At 45.8% G+C, this 14,775-nt stretch overlaps 14 non-coding genes across 14 annotated transcripts; all 14 read right to left on the bottom strand.

Moving 5' to 3' along the window:
* Positions 1-244: 244 nt before the first annotated feature.
* trnal-cag (transfer RNA leucine (anticodon CAG)) lies at positions 245-326 on the bottom strand. Its single transcript has one exon. It is a non-coding gene; the product is annotated as a tRNA-Leu (tRNA).
* A 973-nt stretch (positions 327-1,299) lies between these two features.
* Positions 1,300-1,381, bottom strand: trnal-cag (transfer RNA leucine (anticodon CAG)). The gene has a single exon. It is a non-coding gene; the product is annotated as a tRNA-Leu (tRNA).
* Positions 1,382-2,354: 973 nt separating this feature from the next.
* Positions 2,355-2,436, bottom strand: trnal-cag (transfer RNA leucine (anticodon CAG)). The gene has a single exon. It is a non-coding gene; the product is annotated as a tRNA-Leu (tRNA).
* Positions 2,437-3,409: 973 nt separating this feature from the next.
* Positions 3,410-3,491, bottom strand: trnal-cag (transfer RNA leucine (anticodon CAG)). The gene has a single exon. It is a non-coding gene; the product is annotated as a tRNA-Leu (tRNA).
* A 973-nt stretch (positions 3,492-4,464) lies between these two features.
* Positions 4,465-4,546, bottom strand: trnal-cag (transfer RNA leucine (anticodon CAG)). Its single transcript has one exon. It is a non-coding gene; the product is annotated as a tRNA-Leu (tRNA).
* Positions 4,547-5,518: 972 nt separating this feature from the next.
* trnal-cag (transfer RNA leucine (anticodon CAG)) lies at positions 5,519-5,600 on the bottom strand. The gene has a single exon. It is a non-coding gene; the product is annotated as a tRNA-Leu (tRNA).
* A 972-nt stretch (positions 5,601-6,572) lies between these two features.
* On the bottom strand, positions 6,573-6,654 carry trnal-cag (transfer RNA leucine (anticodon CAG)). The gene has a single exon. It is a non-coding gene; the product is annotated as a tRNA-Leu (tRNA).
* Positions 6,655-7,626: 972 nt separating this feature from the next.
* On the bottom strand, positions 7,627-7,708 carry trnal-cag (transfer RNA leucine (anticodon CAG)). Its single transcript has one exon. It is a non-coding gene; the product is annotated as a tRNA-Leu (tRNA).
* Positions 7,709-8,681: 973 nt separating this feature from the next.
* On the bottom strand, positions 8,682-8,763 carry trnal-cag (transfer RNA leucine (anticodon CAG)). Its single transcript has one exon. It is a non-coding gene; the product is annotated as a tRNA-Leu (tRNA).
* A 973-nt stretch (positions 8,764-9,736) lies between these two features.
* On the bottom strand, positions 9,737-9,818 carry trnal-cag (transfer RNA leucine (anticodon CAG)). The gene has a single exon. It is a non-coding gene; the product is annotated as a tRNA-Leu (tRNA).
* A 972-nt stretch (positions 9,819-10,790) lies between these two features.
* On the bottom strand, positions 10,791-10,872 carry trnal-cag (transfer RNA leucine (anticodon CAG)). The gene has a single exon. It is a non-coding gene; the product is annotated as a tRNA-Leu (tRNA).
* A 974-nt stretch (positions 10,873-11,846) lies between these two features.
* trnal-cag (transfer RNA leucine (anticodon CAG)) lies at positions 11,847-11,928 on the bottom strand. The gene has a single exon. It is a non-coding gene; the product is annotated as a tRNA-Leu (tRNA).
* Positions 11,929-12,902: 974 nt separating this feature from the next.
* Positions 12,903-12,984, bottom strand: trnal-cag (transfer RNA leucine (anticodon CAG)). The gene has a single exon. It is a non-coding gene; the product is annotated as a tRNA-Leu (tRNA).
* A 973-nt stretch (positions 12,985-13,957) lies between these two features.
* trnal-cag (transfer RNA leucine (anticodon CAG)) lies at positions 13,958-14,039 on the bottom strand. The gene has a single exon. It is a non-coding gene; the product is annotated as a tRNA-Leu (tRNA).
* Between the last annotated feature and the right edge of the window lie 736 nt (positions 14,040-14,775).

A 14,775-nucleotide genomic window follows, 5' to 3' on the forward strand; every position in this document is an offset into this window, starting at 1 on the left:
TTCCAATCCCACTTCTGACATTTACTTTTTATCCACACAAATGCGGCCAGCGTGCAAAAAGCATGCTCAACTGGCCTTCAATTTTCAAGTGGTGACATCAAACACTTCGATGGTATTGCCATTTGCCAACAATCTAAAGGCACCGCTCACAGTCCAACTACTTTTCCACACCAAAATGGCCCCATTGTGAAACAGGTGCCCATGCTTGTGCTGACAGAATGCAAGTGTTACGCAGGGAAAATTCTGGCAGCGGTGGGATTTGAACCCACGCCTCCGAAGAGACTGGAACCTGGATCCAGCGCCTTAGACCGCTCGGCCACGCTACCACTGGAAGCAGTTTCTGTTCTGGAACGAGTGACCGTTGAGTGTAATGTGACTTTGTTATGCGGAAAATAATAATTAAGGCAATTAAAGTGGTAGACAGTGAACTCTCGAGAAACGATTTTGCAACATACCGGTCACAGGAACCTACGTATCCACAGGGCAACAACAGAAATTAGGTGCATGTTGGGACAAACCAGTTACAACATTCATTCAATATTTATTCCTATATCAACATCACTGACAAAAACAGATTATCTGGTCATGAACACATTGCTGTTTGTGGGATCGTGCTGTGTGCATACTGGCTGCGCCATTTCCCACATTACAACAGTGACTCACTTTAAAAATACTTCATTGGCTGTAAAGCGTTTTGGGACATGAAAGGCGCCAACACACTGCAGAAAATTTTACCCGATAGCTGGCAAAATGCGAGCTGTTGTGAGAAATACGTGTGTTGGTTGCATTGCAGGCATGATAAACGTAATGACTGGCGCTGCCTGTTAAGTGATGTCGTAACAATGTACGTGTTGTGTGATTGCACAGGAGGAAGGATTGTGATGCAACTCAGTAAATGTGCAGAATTGGAGTACGCTTTTCTGCAGTTACAGTCGGTTCATTATCAAAATAGCCGAGTGGTTTAAGGTGCCAAACTCAAAGACTGTAACCCTTACCTTACCAAAGGTTGGTGTATTCTGGGACGTGGGTGCCAAGCCCACTTCTAGCGGCGTGGTTTCCAATCCCACTTCTGACATTTACTTTTTATCCACACAAATGCGGCCAGCGTGCAAAAAGCATGCACAACTGGCCCTCAATTTTCAAGTGGTGACATCAAACTCTTTGATGGTATTGCCATTTGCCAACAAACTGAAGGCACCGCTCACAGTCCAACTACTTTTCCACACCAAAATGGCCCCATTGTGAAACAGGTGCCCATGCTTGTGCTGACAGAATGCAAGTGTTACGCAGGGAAAATTCTGGCAGCGGTGGGATTTGAACCCACGCCTCCGAAGAGACTGGAACCTGGATCCAGCGCCTTAGACCGCTCGGCCACGCTACCACTGGAAGCAGCTTCTGTTCTGGAACGAGTGACTGTTGAGTGAAATGTGACTTTGCCATGCGGAAAATAATAATTAAGGCAATTAAAGTGGTAGACAGTAAACTCTCGAGAAACGATTTTGCAACATACCGGTCACAGGAACCTACGTATCCACAGGGCAACAACAGAAATTAGGTGCATGTTGGGACAAACCAGTTACAACATTCATTCAATATTTATTCCTATATCAACATCACTGACAAAAACAGATTATCTGGTCATGAACACATTGCTGTTTGTGGGATCGTGCTGTGTGCATCCTGGCTGCGCCATTTCCCACATTACAACAGTGACTCACTTTAAAAATACTTCATTGGCTGTAAAGCGTTTTGGGACATGAAAGGCGCCAACACACTGCAGAAAACTTTACCCGATAGCTGGCAAAATGCGAGCTGTTGTGAGAAATACGTGTGTTGGTTGCATTGCAGGCATGATAAACTTAATGACTGGCGCTGCCTGTTAAGTGATGTCGTAACAATGTACGTGTTGTGTGATTGCACAGGAGGAAGGATTGGGATGCAACTCAGTAAATGTGCAGAATTGGAGTACGCTTTTCTGCAGTTACAGTCGGTTCATTATCAAAATAGCCGAGTGGTTTAAGGTGCCAAACTCAAAGACTGTAACCCTTACCTTACCAAAGGTTGGTGTATTCTGGGACGTGGGTGCCAAGCCCACTTCTAGCGGCGTGGTTTCCAATCCCACTTCTGACATTTACTTTTTATCCACACAAATGCGGCCAGCGTGCAAAAAGCATGCACAACTGGCCCTCAATTTTCAAGTGGTGACATCAAACTCTTCGATGGTATTGCCATTTGCCAACAAACTGAAGGCACCGCTCACAGTCCAACTACTTTTCCACACCAAAATGGCCCCATTGTGAAACAGGTGCCCATGCTTGTGCTGACAGAATGCAAGTGTTACGCAGGGAAAATTCTGGCAGCGGTGGGATTTGAACCCACGCCTCCGAAGAGACTGGAACCTGGATCCAGCGCCTTAGACCGCTCGGCCACGCTACCACTGGAAGCAGCTTCTGTTCTGGAACGAGTGACTGTTGAGTGAAATGTGACTTTGCCATGCGGAAAATAATAATTAAGGCAATTAAAGTGGTAGACAGTAAACTCTCGAGAAACGATTTTGCAACATACCGGTCACAGGAACCTACGTATCCACAGGGCAACAACAGAAATTAGGTGCATGTTGGGACAAACCAGTTACAACATTCATTCAATATTTATTCCTATATCAACATCACTGACAAAAACAGATTATCTGGTCATGAACACATTGCTGTTTGTGGGATCGTGCTGTGTGCATCCTGGCTGCGCCATTTCCCACATTACAACAGTGACTCACTTTAAAAATACTTCATTGGCTGTAAAGCGTTTTGGGACATGAAAGGCGCCAACACACTGCAGAAAACTTTACCCGATAGCTGGCAAAATGCGAGCTGTTGTGAGAAATACGTGTGTTGGTTGCATTGCAGGCATGATAAACTTAATGACTGGCGCTGCCTGTTAAGTGATGTCGTAACAATGTACGTGTTGTGTGATTGCACAGGAGGAAGGATTGGGATGCAACTCAGTAAATGTGCAGAATTGGAGCACGCTTTTCTGCAGTTACAGTTGGTTCCTTGTCAGGGTGGCCGAGTGGTTTAAGGTGCCAAACTCAAAGACTGTAACCCTTACCTTACCAAAGGTTGGTGTATTCTGGGACGTGGGTGCCAAGCCCACTTCTAGCGGCGTGGTTTCCAATCCCACTTCTGACATTTACTTTTTATCCACACAAATGCGGCCAGCGTGCAAAAAGCATGCTCAACTGGCCTTCAATTTTCAAGTGGTGACATCAAACACTTCGATGGTATTGCCATTTGCCAACAATCTAAAGGCACCGCTCACAGTCCAACTACTTTTCCACACCAAAATGGCCCCATTGTGAAACAGGTGCCCATGCTTGTGCTGACAGAATGCAAGTGTTACGCAGGGAAAATTCTGGCAGCGGTGGGATTTGAACCCACGCCTCCGAAGAGACTGGAACCTGGATCCAGCGCCTTAGACCGCTCGGCCACGCTACCACTGGAAGCAGTTTCTGTTCTGGAACGAGTGACCGTTGAGTGTAATGTGACTTTGTTATGCGGAAAATAATAATTAAGGCAATTAAAGTGGTAGACAGTGAACTCTCGAGAAACGATTTTGCAACATACCGGTCACAGGAACCTACGTATCCACAGGGCAACAACAGAAATTAGGTGCATGTTGGGACAAACCAGTTACAACATTCATTCAATATTTATTCCTATATCAACATCACTGACAAAAACAGATTATCTGGTCATGAACACATTGCTGTTTGTGGGATCGTGCTGTGTGCATACTGGCTGCGCCATTTCCCACATTACAACAGTGACTCACTTTAAAAATACTTCATTGGCTGTAAAGCGTTTTGGGACATGAAAGGCGCCAACACACTGCAGAAAATTTTACCCGATAGCTGGCAAAATGCGAGCTGTTGTGAGAAATACGTGTGTTGGTTGCATTGCAGGCATGATAAACGTAATGACTGGCGCTGCCTGTTAAGTGATGTCGTAACAATGTACGTGTTGTGTGATTGCACAGGAGGAAGGATTGTGATGCAACTCAGTAAATGTGCAGAATTGGAGTACGCTTTTCTGCAGTTACAGTCGGTTCATTATCAAAATAGCCGAGTGGTTTAAGGTGCCAAACTCAAAGACTGTAACCCTTACCTTACCAAAGGTTGGTGTATTCTGGGACGTGGGTGCCAAGCCCACTTCTAGCGGCGTGGTTTCCAATCCCACTTCTGACATTTACTTTTTATCCACACAAATGCGGCCAGCGTGCAAAAAGCATGCACAACTGGCCCTCAATTTTCAAGTGGTGACATCAAACTCTTCGATGGTATTGCCATTTGCCAACAAACTGAAGGCACCGCTCACAGTCCAACTACTTTTCCACACCAAAATGGCCCCATTGTGAAACAGGTGCCCATGCTTGTGCTGACAGAATGCAAGTGTTACGCAGGGAAAATTCTGGCAGCGGTGGGATTTGAACCCACGCCTCCGAAGAGACTGGAACCTGGATCCAGCGCCTTAGACCGCTCGGCCACGCTACCACTGGAAGCAGCTTCTGTTCTGGAACGAGTGACCGTTGAGTGAAATGTGACTTTGCCATGCGGAAAATAATAATTAAGGCAATTAAAGTGGTAGACAGTAAACTCTCGAGAAACGATTTTGCAACATACCGGTCACAGGAACCTACGTATCCACAGGGCAACAACAGAAATTAGGTGCATGTTGGGACAAACCAGTTACAACATTCATTCAATATTTATTCCTATATCAACATCACTGACAAAAACAGATTATCTGGTCATGAACACATTGCTGTTTGTGGGATCGTGCTGTGTGCATACTGGCTGCGCCATTTCCCACATTACAACAGTGACTCACTTTAAAAATACTTCATTGGCTGTAAAGCGTTTTGGGACATGAAAGGCGCCAACACACTGCAGAAAATTTACCCGATCGCTGGCAAAATGCGAGCTGTTGTGAGAAATACGTGTGTTGGTTGCATTGCAGGCATGATAAACTTAATGACTGGCGCTGCCTGTTAAGTGATGTCGTAACAATGTACGTGTTGTGTGATTGCACAGGAGGAAGGATTGTGATGCAACTCAGTAAATGTGCAGAATTGGAGCACGCTTTTCTGCAGTTACAGTCGGTTCATTGTCAGGGTGGCCGAGTGGTTTAAGGTGCCAAACTCAAAGACTGTAACCCTTACCTTACCAAAGGTTGGTGTATTCTGGGACGTGGGTGCCAAGCCCACTTCTAGCGGCGTGGTTTCCAATCCCACTTCTGACATTTACTTTTTATCCACACAAATGCGGCCAGCGTGCAAAAAGCATGCACAACTGGCCCTCAATTTTCAAGTGGTGACATCAAACTCTTCGATGGTATTGCCATTTGCCAACAAACTGAAGGCACCGCTCACAGTCCAACTACTTTTCCACACCAAAATGGCCCCATTGTGAAACAGGTGCCCATGCTTGTGCTGACAGAATGCAAGTGTTACGCAGGGAAAATTCTGGCAGCGGTGGGATTTGAACCCACGCCTCCGAAGAGACTGGAACCTGGATCCAGCGCCTTAGACCGCTCGGCCACGCTACCACTGGAAGCAGCTTCTGTTCTGGAACGAGTGACCGTTGAGTGAAATGTGACTTTGCCATGCGGAAAATAATAATTAAGGCAATTAAAGTGGTAGACAGTAAACTCTCGAGAAACGATTTTGCAACATACCGGTCACAGGAACCTACGTATCCACAGGGCAACAACAGAAATTAGGTGCATGTTGGGACAAACCAGTTACAACATTCATTCAATATTTATTCCTATATCAACATCACTGACAAAAACAGATTATCTGGTCATGAACACATTGCTGTTTGTGGGATCGTGCTGTGTGCATACTGGCTGCGCCATTTCCCACATTACAACAGTGACTCACTTTAAAAATACTTCATTGGCTGTAAAGCGTTTTGGGACATGAAAGGCGCCAACACACTGCAGAAAATTTACCCGATCGCTGGCAAAATGCGAGCTGTTGTGAGAAATACGTGTGTTGGTTGCATTGCAGGCATGATAAACTTAATGACTGGCGCTGCCTGTTAAGTGATGTCGTAACAATGTACGTGTTGTGTGATTGCACAGGAGGAAGGATTGTGATGCAACTCAGTAAATGTGCAGAATTGGAGCACGCTTTTCTGCAGTTACAGTCGGTTCATTGTCAGGGTGGCCGAGTGGTTTAAGGTGCCAAACTCAAAGACTGTAACCCTTACCTTACCAAAGGTTGGTGTATTCTGGGACGTGGGTGCCAAGCCCACTTCTAGCGGCGTGGTTTCCAATCCCACTTCTGACATTTACTTTTTATCCACACAAATGCGGCCAGCGTGCAAAAAGCATGCACAACTGGCCTTCAATTTTCAAGTGGTGACATCAAACTCTTCGATGGTATTGCCATTTGCCAACAAACTGAAGGCACCACTCACAGTCCAACTACTTTTCCACACCAAAATGGCCCCATTGTGAAACAGGTGCCCATGCTTGTGCTGACAGAATGCAAGTGTTACGCAGGGAAAATTCTGGCAGCGGTGGGATTTGAACCCACGCCTCCGAAGAGACTGGAACCTGGATCCAGCGCCTTAGACCGCTCGGCCACGCTACCACTGGACGCAGCTTCTGTTCTGGAACGAGTGACCGTTGAGTGAAATGTGACTTTGCCATGCGGAAAATAATAATTAAGGCAATTAAAGTGGTAGACAGTAAACTCTCGAGAAACGATTTTGCAACATACCGGTCACAGGAACCTACGTATCCACAGGGCAACAACAGAAATTAGGTGCATGTTGGGACAAACCAGTTACAACATTCATTCAATATTTATTCCTATATCAACATCACTGACAAAAACAGATTATCTGGTCATGAACACTTTGCTGTTTGTGGGATCGTGCTGTGTGCATACTGGCTGCGCCATTTCCCACATTACAACAGTGACTCACTTTAAAAATACTTCATTGGCTGTAAAGCGTTTTGGGACATGAAAGGCGCCAACACACTGCAGAAAATTTACCCGATCGCTGGCAAAATGCGAGCTGTTGTGAGAAATACGTGTGTTGGTTGCATTGCAGGCATGATAAACTTAATGACTGGCGCTGCCTGTTAAGTGATGTCGTAACAATGTACGTGTTGTGTGATTGCACAGGAGGAAGGATTGTGATGCAACTCAGTAAATGTGCAGAATTGGAGCACGCTTTTCTGCAGTTACAGTCGGTTCATTGTCAGGGTGGCCGAGTGGTTTAAGGTGCCAAACTCAAAGACTGTAACCCTTACCTTACCAAAGGTTGGTGTATTCTGGGACGTGGGTGCCAAGCCCACTTCGAGCGGCGTGGTTTCCAATCCCACTTCTGACATTTACTTTTTATCGACACAAATGCGGCCAGCGTGCAAAAAGCATGCTCAACTGGCCTTCAATTTTCAAGTGGTGACATCAAACTCTTCGATAGTATTGCCATTTGCCAACAAACTAAAGGCACCGCTCACAGTCCAACTACTTTTCCACACCAAAATGGCCCCATTGTGAAACAGGCGCCCATGCTTGTGCTGACAGAATGCAAGTGTTACGCAGGGAAAATTCTGGCAGCGGTGGGATTTGAACCCACGCCTCCGAAGAGACTGGAACCTGGATCCAGCGCCTTAGACCGCTCGGCCACGCTACCACTGGAAGCAGCTTCTGTTCTGGAACGAGTGACAGTTGAGTGAAATGTGACTTTGCCATGCGGAAAATAATAATTAAGGCAATTAAAGTGGTAGACAGTAAACTCTCGAGAAACGATTTTGCAACATACCGGTCACAGGAACCTACGTATCCACAGGGCAACAACAGAAATTAGGTGCATGTTGGGACAAACCAGTTACAACATTCACTCAATATTTATTCCTATATCAACATCACTGACAAAAACAGATTATCTGGTCATGAACACATTGCTGTTTGTGGGATCGTGCTGTGTGCATACTGGCTGCGCCATTTCCCACATTACAACAGTGACTCACTTTAAAAATACTTCATTGGCTGTAAAGCGTTTTGGGACATGAAAGGCGCCAACACACTGCAGAAAATTTTACCCGATAGCTGGCAAAATGCGAGCTGTTGTGAGAAATACGTGTGTTGGTTGCATTGCAGGCATGATAAACTTAATGACTGGCGCTGCCTGTTAAGTGATGTCGTAACAATGTACGTGTTGTGTGATTGCACAGGAGGAAGGATTGTGATGCAACTCAGTAAATGTGCAGAATTGGAGCACGCTTTTCTGCAGTTACAGTCGGTTCATTGTCAGTGTGGCCGAGTGGTTTAAGGTGCCAAACTCAAAGACTGTAACCCTTACCTTACCAAAGGTTGGTGTATTCTGGGACGTGGGTGCCAAGCCCACTTCTAGCGGCGTGGTTTCCAATCCCACTTCTGACATTTACTTTTTATCCACACAAATGCGGCCAGCGTGCAAAAAGCATGCTCAACTGGCCTTCAATTTTCAAGTGGTGACATCAAACTCTTCGATAGTATTGCCATTTGCCAACAAACTAAAGGCACCGCTCACAGTCCAACTACTTTTCCACACCAAAATGGCCCCATTGTGAAACAGGTGCCCATGCTTGTGCTGACAGAATGCAAGTGTTACGCAGGGAAAATTCTGGCAGCGGTGGGATTTGAACCCACGCCTCCGAAGAGACTGGAACCTGGATCCAGCGCCTTAGACCGCTCGGCCACGCTACCACTGGTAGCAGCTTCTGTTCTGGAACGAGTGACCGTTGAGTGAAATGTGACTTTGCCATGCGGAAAATAATAATTAAGGCAATTAAAGTGGTAGACAGTAAACTCTCGAGAAACGATTTTGCAACATACCGGTCACAGGAACCTACGTATCCACAGGGCAACAACAGAAATTAGGTGCATGTTGGGACAAACCAGTTACAACATTCACTCAATATTTATTCCTATATCAACATCACTGACAAAAACAGATTATCTGGTCATGAACACATTGCTGTTTGTGGGATCGTGCTGTGTGCATACTGGCTGCGCCATTTCCCACATTACAACAGTGACTCACTTTAAAAATACTTCATTGGCTGTAAAGCGTTTTGGGACATGAAAGGCGCCAACACACTGCAGAAAATTTTACCCGATAGCTGGCAAAATGCGAGCTGTTGTGAGAAATACGTGTGTTGGTTGCATTGCAGGCATGATAAACTTAATGACTGGCGCTGCCTGTTAAGTGATGTCGTAACAATGTACGTGTTGTGTGATTGCACAGGAGGAAGGATTGTGATGCAACTCAGTAAATGTGCAGAATTGGAGCACGCTTTTCTGCAGTTACAGTCGGTTCATTGTCAGTGTGGCCGAGTGGTTTAAGGTGCCAAACTCAAAGACTGTAACCCTTACCTTACCAAAGGTTGGTGTATTCTGGGACGTGGGTGCCAAGCCCACTTCTAGCGGCGTGGTTTCCAATCCCACTTCTGACATTTACTTTTTATCCACACAAATGCGGCCAGCGTGCAAAAAGCATGCTCAACTGGCCTTCAATTTTCAAGTGGTGACATCAAACTCTTCGATAGTATTGCCATTTGCCAACAAACTAAAGGCACCGCTCACAGTCCAACTACTTTTCCACACCAAAATGGCCCCATTGTGAAACAGGTGCCCATGCTTGTGCTGACAGAATGCAAGTGTTACGCAGGGAAAATTCTGGCAGCGGTGGGATTTGAACCCACGCCTCCAAAGAGACTGGAACCTGGATCCAGCGCCTTAGACCGCTCGGCCACGCTACCATTGGAAGCAGCTTCTGTTCTGGAACGAGTGACCGTTGAGTGAAATGTGACTTTGCCATGCGGAAAATAATAATTAAGGCAATTAAAGTGGTAGACAGTAAACTCTCGAGAAACGATTTTGCAACATACCGGTCACAGGAACCTACGTATCCACAGGGCAACAACAGAAATTAGGTGCATGTTGGGACAAACCAGTTACAACATTCACTCAATATTTATTCCTATATCAACATCACTGACAAAAACAGATTATCTGGTCATGAACACATTGCTGTTTGTGGGATCGTGCTGTGTGCATACTGGCTGCGCCATTTCCCACATTACAAAGTGACTCACTTTAAAAATACTTCATTGGCTGTAAAGCGTTTTGGGACATGAAAGGCGCCAACACACTGCAGAAAATTTTACCCGATAGCTGGCAAAATGCGAGCTGTTGTGAGAAATACGTGTGTTGGTTGCATTGCAGGCATGATAAACTTAATGACTGGCGCTGCCTGTTAAGTGATGTCGTAACAATGTACGTGTTGTGTGATTGCACAGGAGGAAGGATTGTGATGCAACTCAGTAAATGTGCAGAATTGGAGCACGCTTTTCTGCAGTTACAGTCGGTTCATTGTCAGGGTGGCCGAGTGGTTTAAGGTGCCAAACTCAAAGACTGTAACCCTTACCTTACCAAAGGTTGGTGTATTCTGGGACGTGGGTGCCAAGCCCACTTCTAGCGGCGTGGTTTCCAATCCCACTTCTGACATTTACTTTTTATCCACACAAATGCGGCCAGCGTGCAAAAAGCATGCTCAACTGGCCTTCAATTTTCAAGTGGTGACATCAACCTCTTCGATGGTATTGCCATTTGCCAACAAACTAAAGGCACCGCTCACAGTCCAACTACTTTTCCACACCAAAATGGCCCCATTGTGAAACAGGTGCCCATGCTTGTGCTGACAGAATGCAAGTGTTACGCAGGGAAAATTGTGGCAGCGGTGGGATTTGAACCCACGCCTCCGAAGAGACTGGAACCTGGATCCAGCGCCTTAGACCGCTCGGCCACGCTACCACTGGACGCAGCTTCTGTTCTGGAACGAGTGACCGTTGAGTGAAATGTGACTTTGCCATGCGGAAAATAATAATTAAGGCAATTAAAGTGGTAGACAGTAAACTCTCGAGAAACGATTTTGCAACATACCGGTCACAGGAACCTACGTATCCACAGGGCAACAACAGAAATTAGGTGCATGTTGGGACAAACCAGTTACAACATTCACTCAATATTTATTCCTATATCAACATCACTGACAAAAACAGATTATCTGGTCATGAACACATTGCTGTTTGTGGGATCGTGCTGTGTGCATACTGGCTGCGCCATTTCCCACATTACAACAGTGACTCACTTTAAAAATACTTCATTGGCTGTAAAGCGCTTCGGGACATGAAAGGCGCCAACACACTGCAGAAAATGTTACCCGATAGCTGGCAAAATGCGCGCTGTTGTGAGAAATACGTGTGTTGGTTGCATTGCAGGCATGATAAACTTAATGACTGGCGCTGCCTGTTAAGTGATGTCGTAACAATATACGTGTTGTGTGATTGCACAGGAGGAAGGATTGTGATGCAACTCAGTAAATGTGCAGAATTTGGAGCACATTTTTCTGCAGTTGCAGTCGGTTCATTGTCAGGGTGGCCGAGTGGTTTAAGGTGCCAAACTCAAAGATTGTAATCCTTACCTTACCAAAGGTTGGTGTATTCTGGGACGTGAGTGCCAAACCCACTTCTAGCGGCGTGGTTTCCAATCCCACTTCTGACATTAACTTTTTATCCACACAAATGCGGCCAGCGTGCAAAAAGCATGCTCAACTGGCCTTCAATTTTCAAGTGGTGACATCAAACTCTTCGATGGTATTGCCATTTGCCAACAAACTAAAGGCACCGCTCACAGTCCAACTACTTTTCCACACCAAAATGGCCCCATTGTAAAACAGGTGCCCATGCTTGTGCTGACAGAATGCAAGTGTTACGCAGGGAAAATTCTGGCAGCGGTGGGATTTGAACCTACGCCTCCAAAGAGACTGGAACCTGGATCCAGCGCCTTAGACCGCTCGGCCACGCTACCACTGGTAGCAGCTTCTGTTCTGGAACGAGTGACCGTTGAGTGAAATGTGACTTTGCCATGCGGAAAATAATAATTAAGGCAATTAAAGGGGTTGACAGTAAACTCTCGAGAAACGATTTTGCAACATACCGGTCACAGGAACCTACGTATCCACTGGGCAACAACAGAAATTAGGTGCATGTTGGGACAAACCAGTTACAACATTCATTCAATATTTATTCCTATATCAACATTACTGACAAAAACAGATTATCTGGTCATGATCACATTGCTGTTTGTGGGATCGTGCTGTGTGCAAACTGGCTGCGCCATTTCCCACAATACAACAGTGACTCACTTTAAAAATACTTCATTGGCTGTAAAGCGCTTCGGGACATGAAAGGCGCCAACACACTGCAGAAAATGTTACCCGATAGCTGGCAAAATGCGCGCTGTTGTGAGAAATACGTGTGTTGGTTGCATTGCAGGCATGATAAACTTAATGACTGGCGCTGCCTGTTAAGTGATGTCGTAACAATATACGTGTTGTGTGATTGCACAGGAGGAAGGATTGTGATGCAACTCAGTAAATGTGCAGAATTTGGAGCACATTTTTCTGCAGTTGCAGTCGGTTCATTGTCAGGGTGGCCGAGTGGTTTAAGGTGCCAAACTCAAAGATTGTAATCCTTACCTTACCAAAGGTTGGTGTATTCTGGGACGTGAGTGCCAAACCCACTTCTAGCGGCGTGGTTTCCAATCCCACTTCTGACATTAACTTTTTATCCACACAAATGCGGCCAGCGTGCAAAAAGCATGCTCAACTGGCCTTCAATTTTCAAGTGGTGACATCAAACTCTTCGATGGTATTGCCATTTGCCAACAAACTAAAGGCACCGCTCACAGTCCAACTACTTTTCCACACCAAAATGGCCCCATTGTAAAACAGGTGCCCATGCTTGTGCTGACAGAATGCAAGTGTTACGCAGGGAAAATTCTGGCAGCGGTGGGATTTGAACCCACGCCTCCGAAGAGACTGGAACCTGGATCCAGCGCCTTAGACCGCTCGGCCACGCTACCACTGGTAGCAGCTTCTGTTCTGGAACGAGTGACCGTTGAGTGAAATGTGACTTTGCCATGCGGAAAATAATAATTAAGGCAATTAAAGGGGTTGACAGTAAACTCTCGAGAAACGATTTTGCAACATACCGGTCACAGGAACCTACGTATCCACTGGGCAACAACAGAAATTAGGTGCATGTTGGGACAAACCAGTTACAACATTCATTCAATATTTATTCCTATATCAACATTACTGACAAAAACAGATTATCTGGTCATGATCACATTGCTGTTTGTGGGATCGTGCTGTGTGCAAACTGGCTGCGCCATTTCCCACAATACAACAGTGACTCACTTTAAAAATACTTCATTGGCTGTAAAGCGCTTCGGGACATGAAAGGCGCCAACACACTGCAGAAAATGTTACCCGATAGCTGGCAAAATGCGCGCTGTTGTGAGAAATACGTGTGTTGGTTGCATTGCAGGCATGATAAACTTAATGACTGGCGCTGCCTGTTAAGTGATGTCGTAACAATATACGTGTTGTGTGATTGCACAGGAGGAAGGATTGGGATGCAACTCAGTAAATGTGCAGAATTGGAGTACGCTTTTCTGCAGTTACAGTCGGTTCATTATCAAAATAGCCGAGTGGTTTAAGGTGCCAAACTCAAAGACTGTAACCCTTACCTTACCAAAGGTTGGTGTATTCTGGGACGTGGGTGCCAAGCCCACTTCTAGCGGCGTGGTTTCCAATCCCACTTCTGACATTTACTTTTTATCCACACAAATGCGGCCAGCGTGCAAAAAGCATGCACAACTGGCCCTCAATTTTCAAGTGGTGACATCAAACTCTTCGATGGTATTGCCATTTGCCAACAAACTGAAGGCACCGCTCACAGTCCAACTACTTTTCCACACCAAAATGGCCCCATTGTGAAACAGGTGCCCATGCTTGTGCTGACAGAATGCAAGTGTTACGCAGGGAAAATTCTGGCAGCGGTGGGATTTGAACCCATGCCTCCGAAGAGACTGGAACCTGGATCCAGCGCCTTAGACCGCTCGGCCACGCTACCACTGGAAGCAGCTTCTGTTCTGGAACGAGTGACTGTTGAGTGAAATGTGACTTTGCCATGCGGAAAATAATAATTAAGGCAATTAAAGTGGTAGACAGTAAACTCTCGAGAAACGATTTTGCAACATACCGGTCACAGGAACCTACGTATCCACAGGGCAACAACAGAAATTAGGTGCATGTTGGGACAAACCAGTTACAACATTCATTCAATATTTATTCCTATATCAACATCACTGACAAAAACAGATTATCTGGTCATGAACACATTGCTGTTTGTGGGATCGTGCTGTGTGCATCCTGGCTGCGCCATTTCCCACATTACAACAGTGACTCACTTTAAAAATACTTCATTGGCTGTAAAGCGTTTTGGGACATGAAAGGCGCCAACACACTGCAGAAAACTTTACCCGATAGCTGGCAAAATGCGAGCTGTTGTGAGAAATACGTGTGTTGGTTGCATTGCAGGCATGATAAACTTAATGACTGGCGCTGCCTGTTAAGTGATGTCGTAACAATGTACGTGTTGTGTGATTGCACAGGAGGAAGGATTGGGATGCAACTCAGTAAATGTGCAGAATTGGAGCACGCTTTTCTGCAGTTACAGTTGGTTCATTGTCAGGGTGGCCGAGTGGTTTAAGGTGCCAAACTCAAAGACTGTAACCCTTACCTTACCAAAGGTTGGTGTATTCTGGGACGTGGGTGCCAAGCCCACTTCTAGCGGCGTGGTTTCCAAT

The sequence above is a fragment of the Pristiophorus japonicus genome, chromosome 8 (genome assembly GCF_044704955.1).
Source record: "Pristiophorus japonicus isolate sPriJap1 chromosome 8, sPriJap1.hap1, whole genome shotgun sequence".
Classification (NCBI taxonomy): Eukaryota; Metazoa; Chordata; class Chondrichthyes; family Pristiophoridae; genus Pristiophorus; species Pristiophorus japonicus.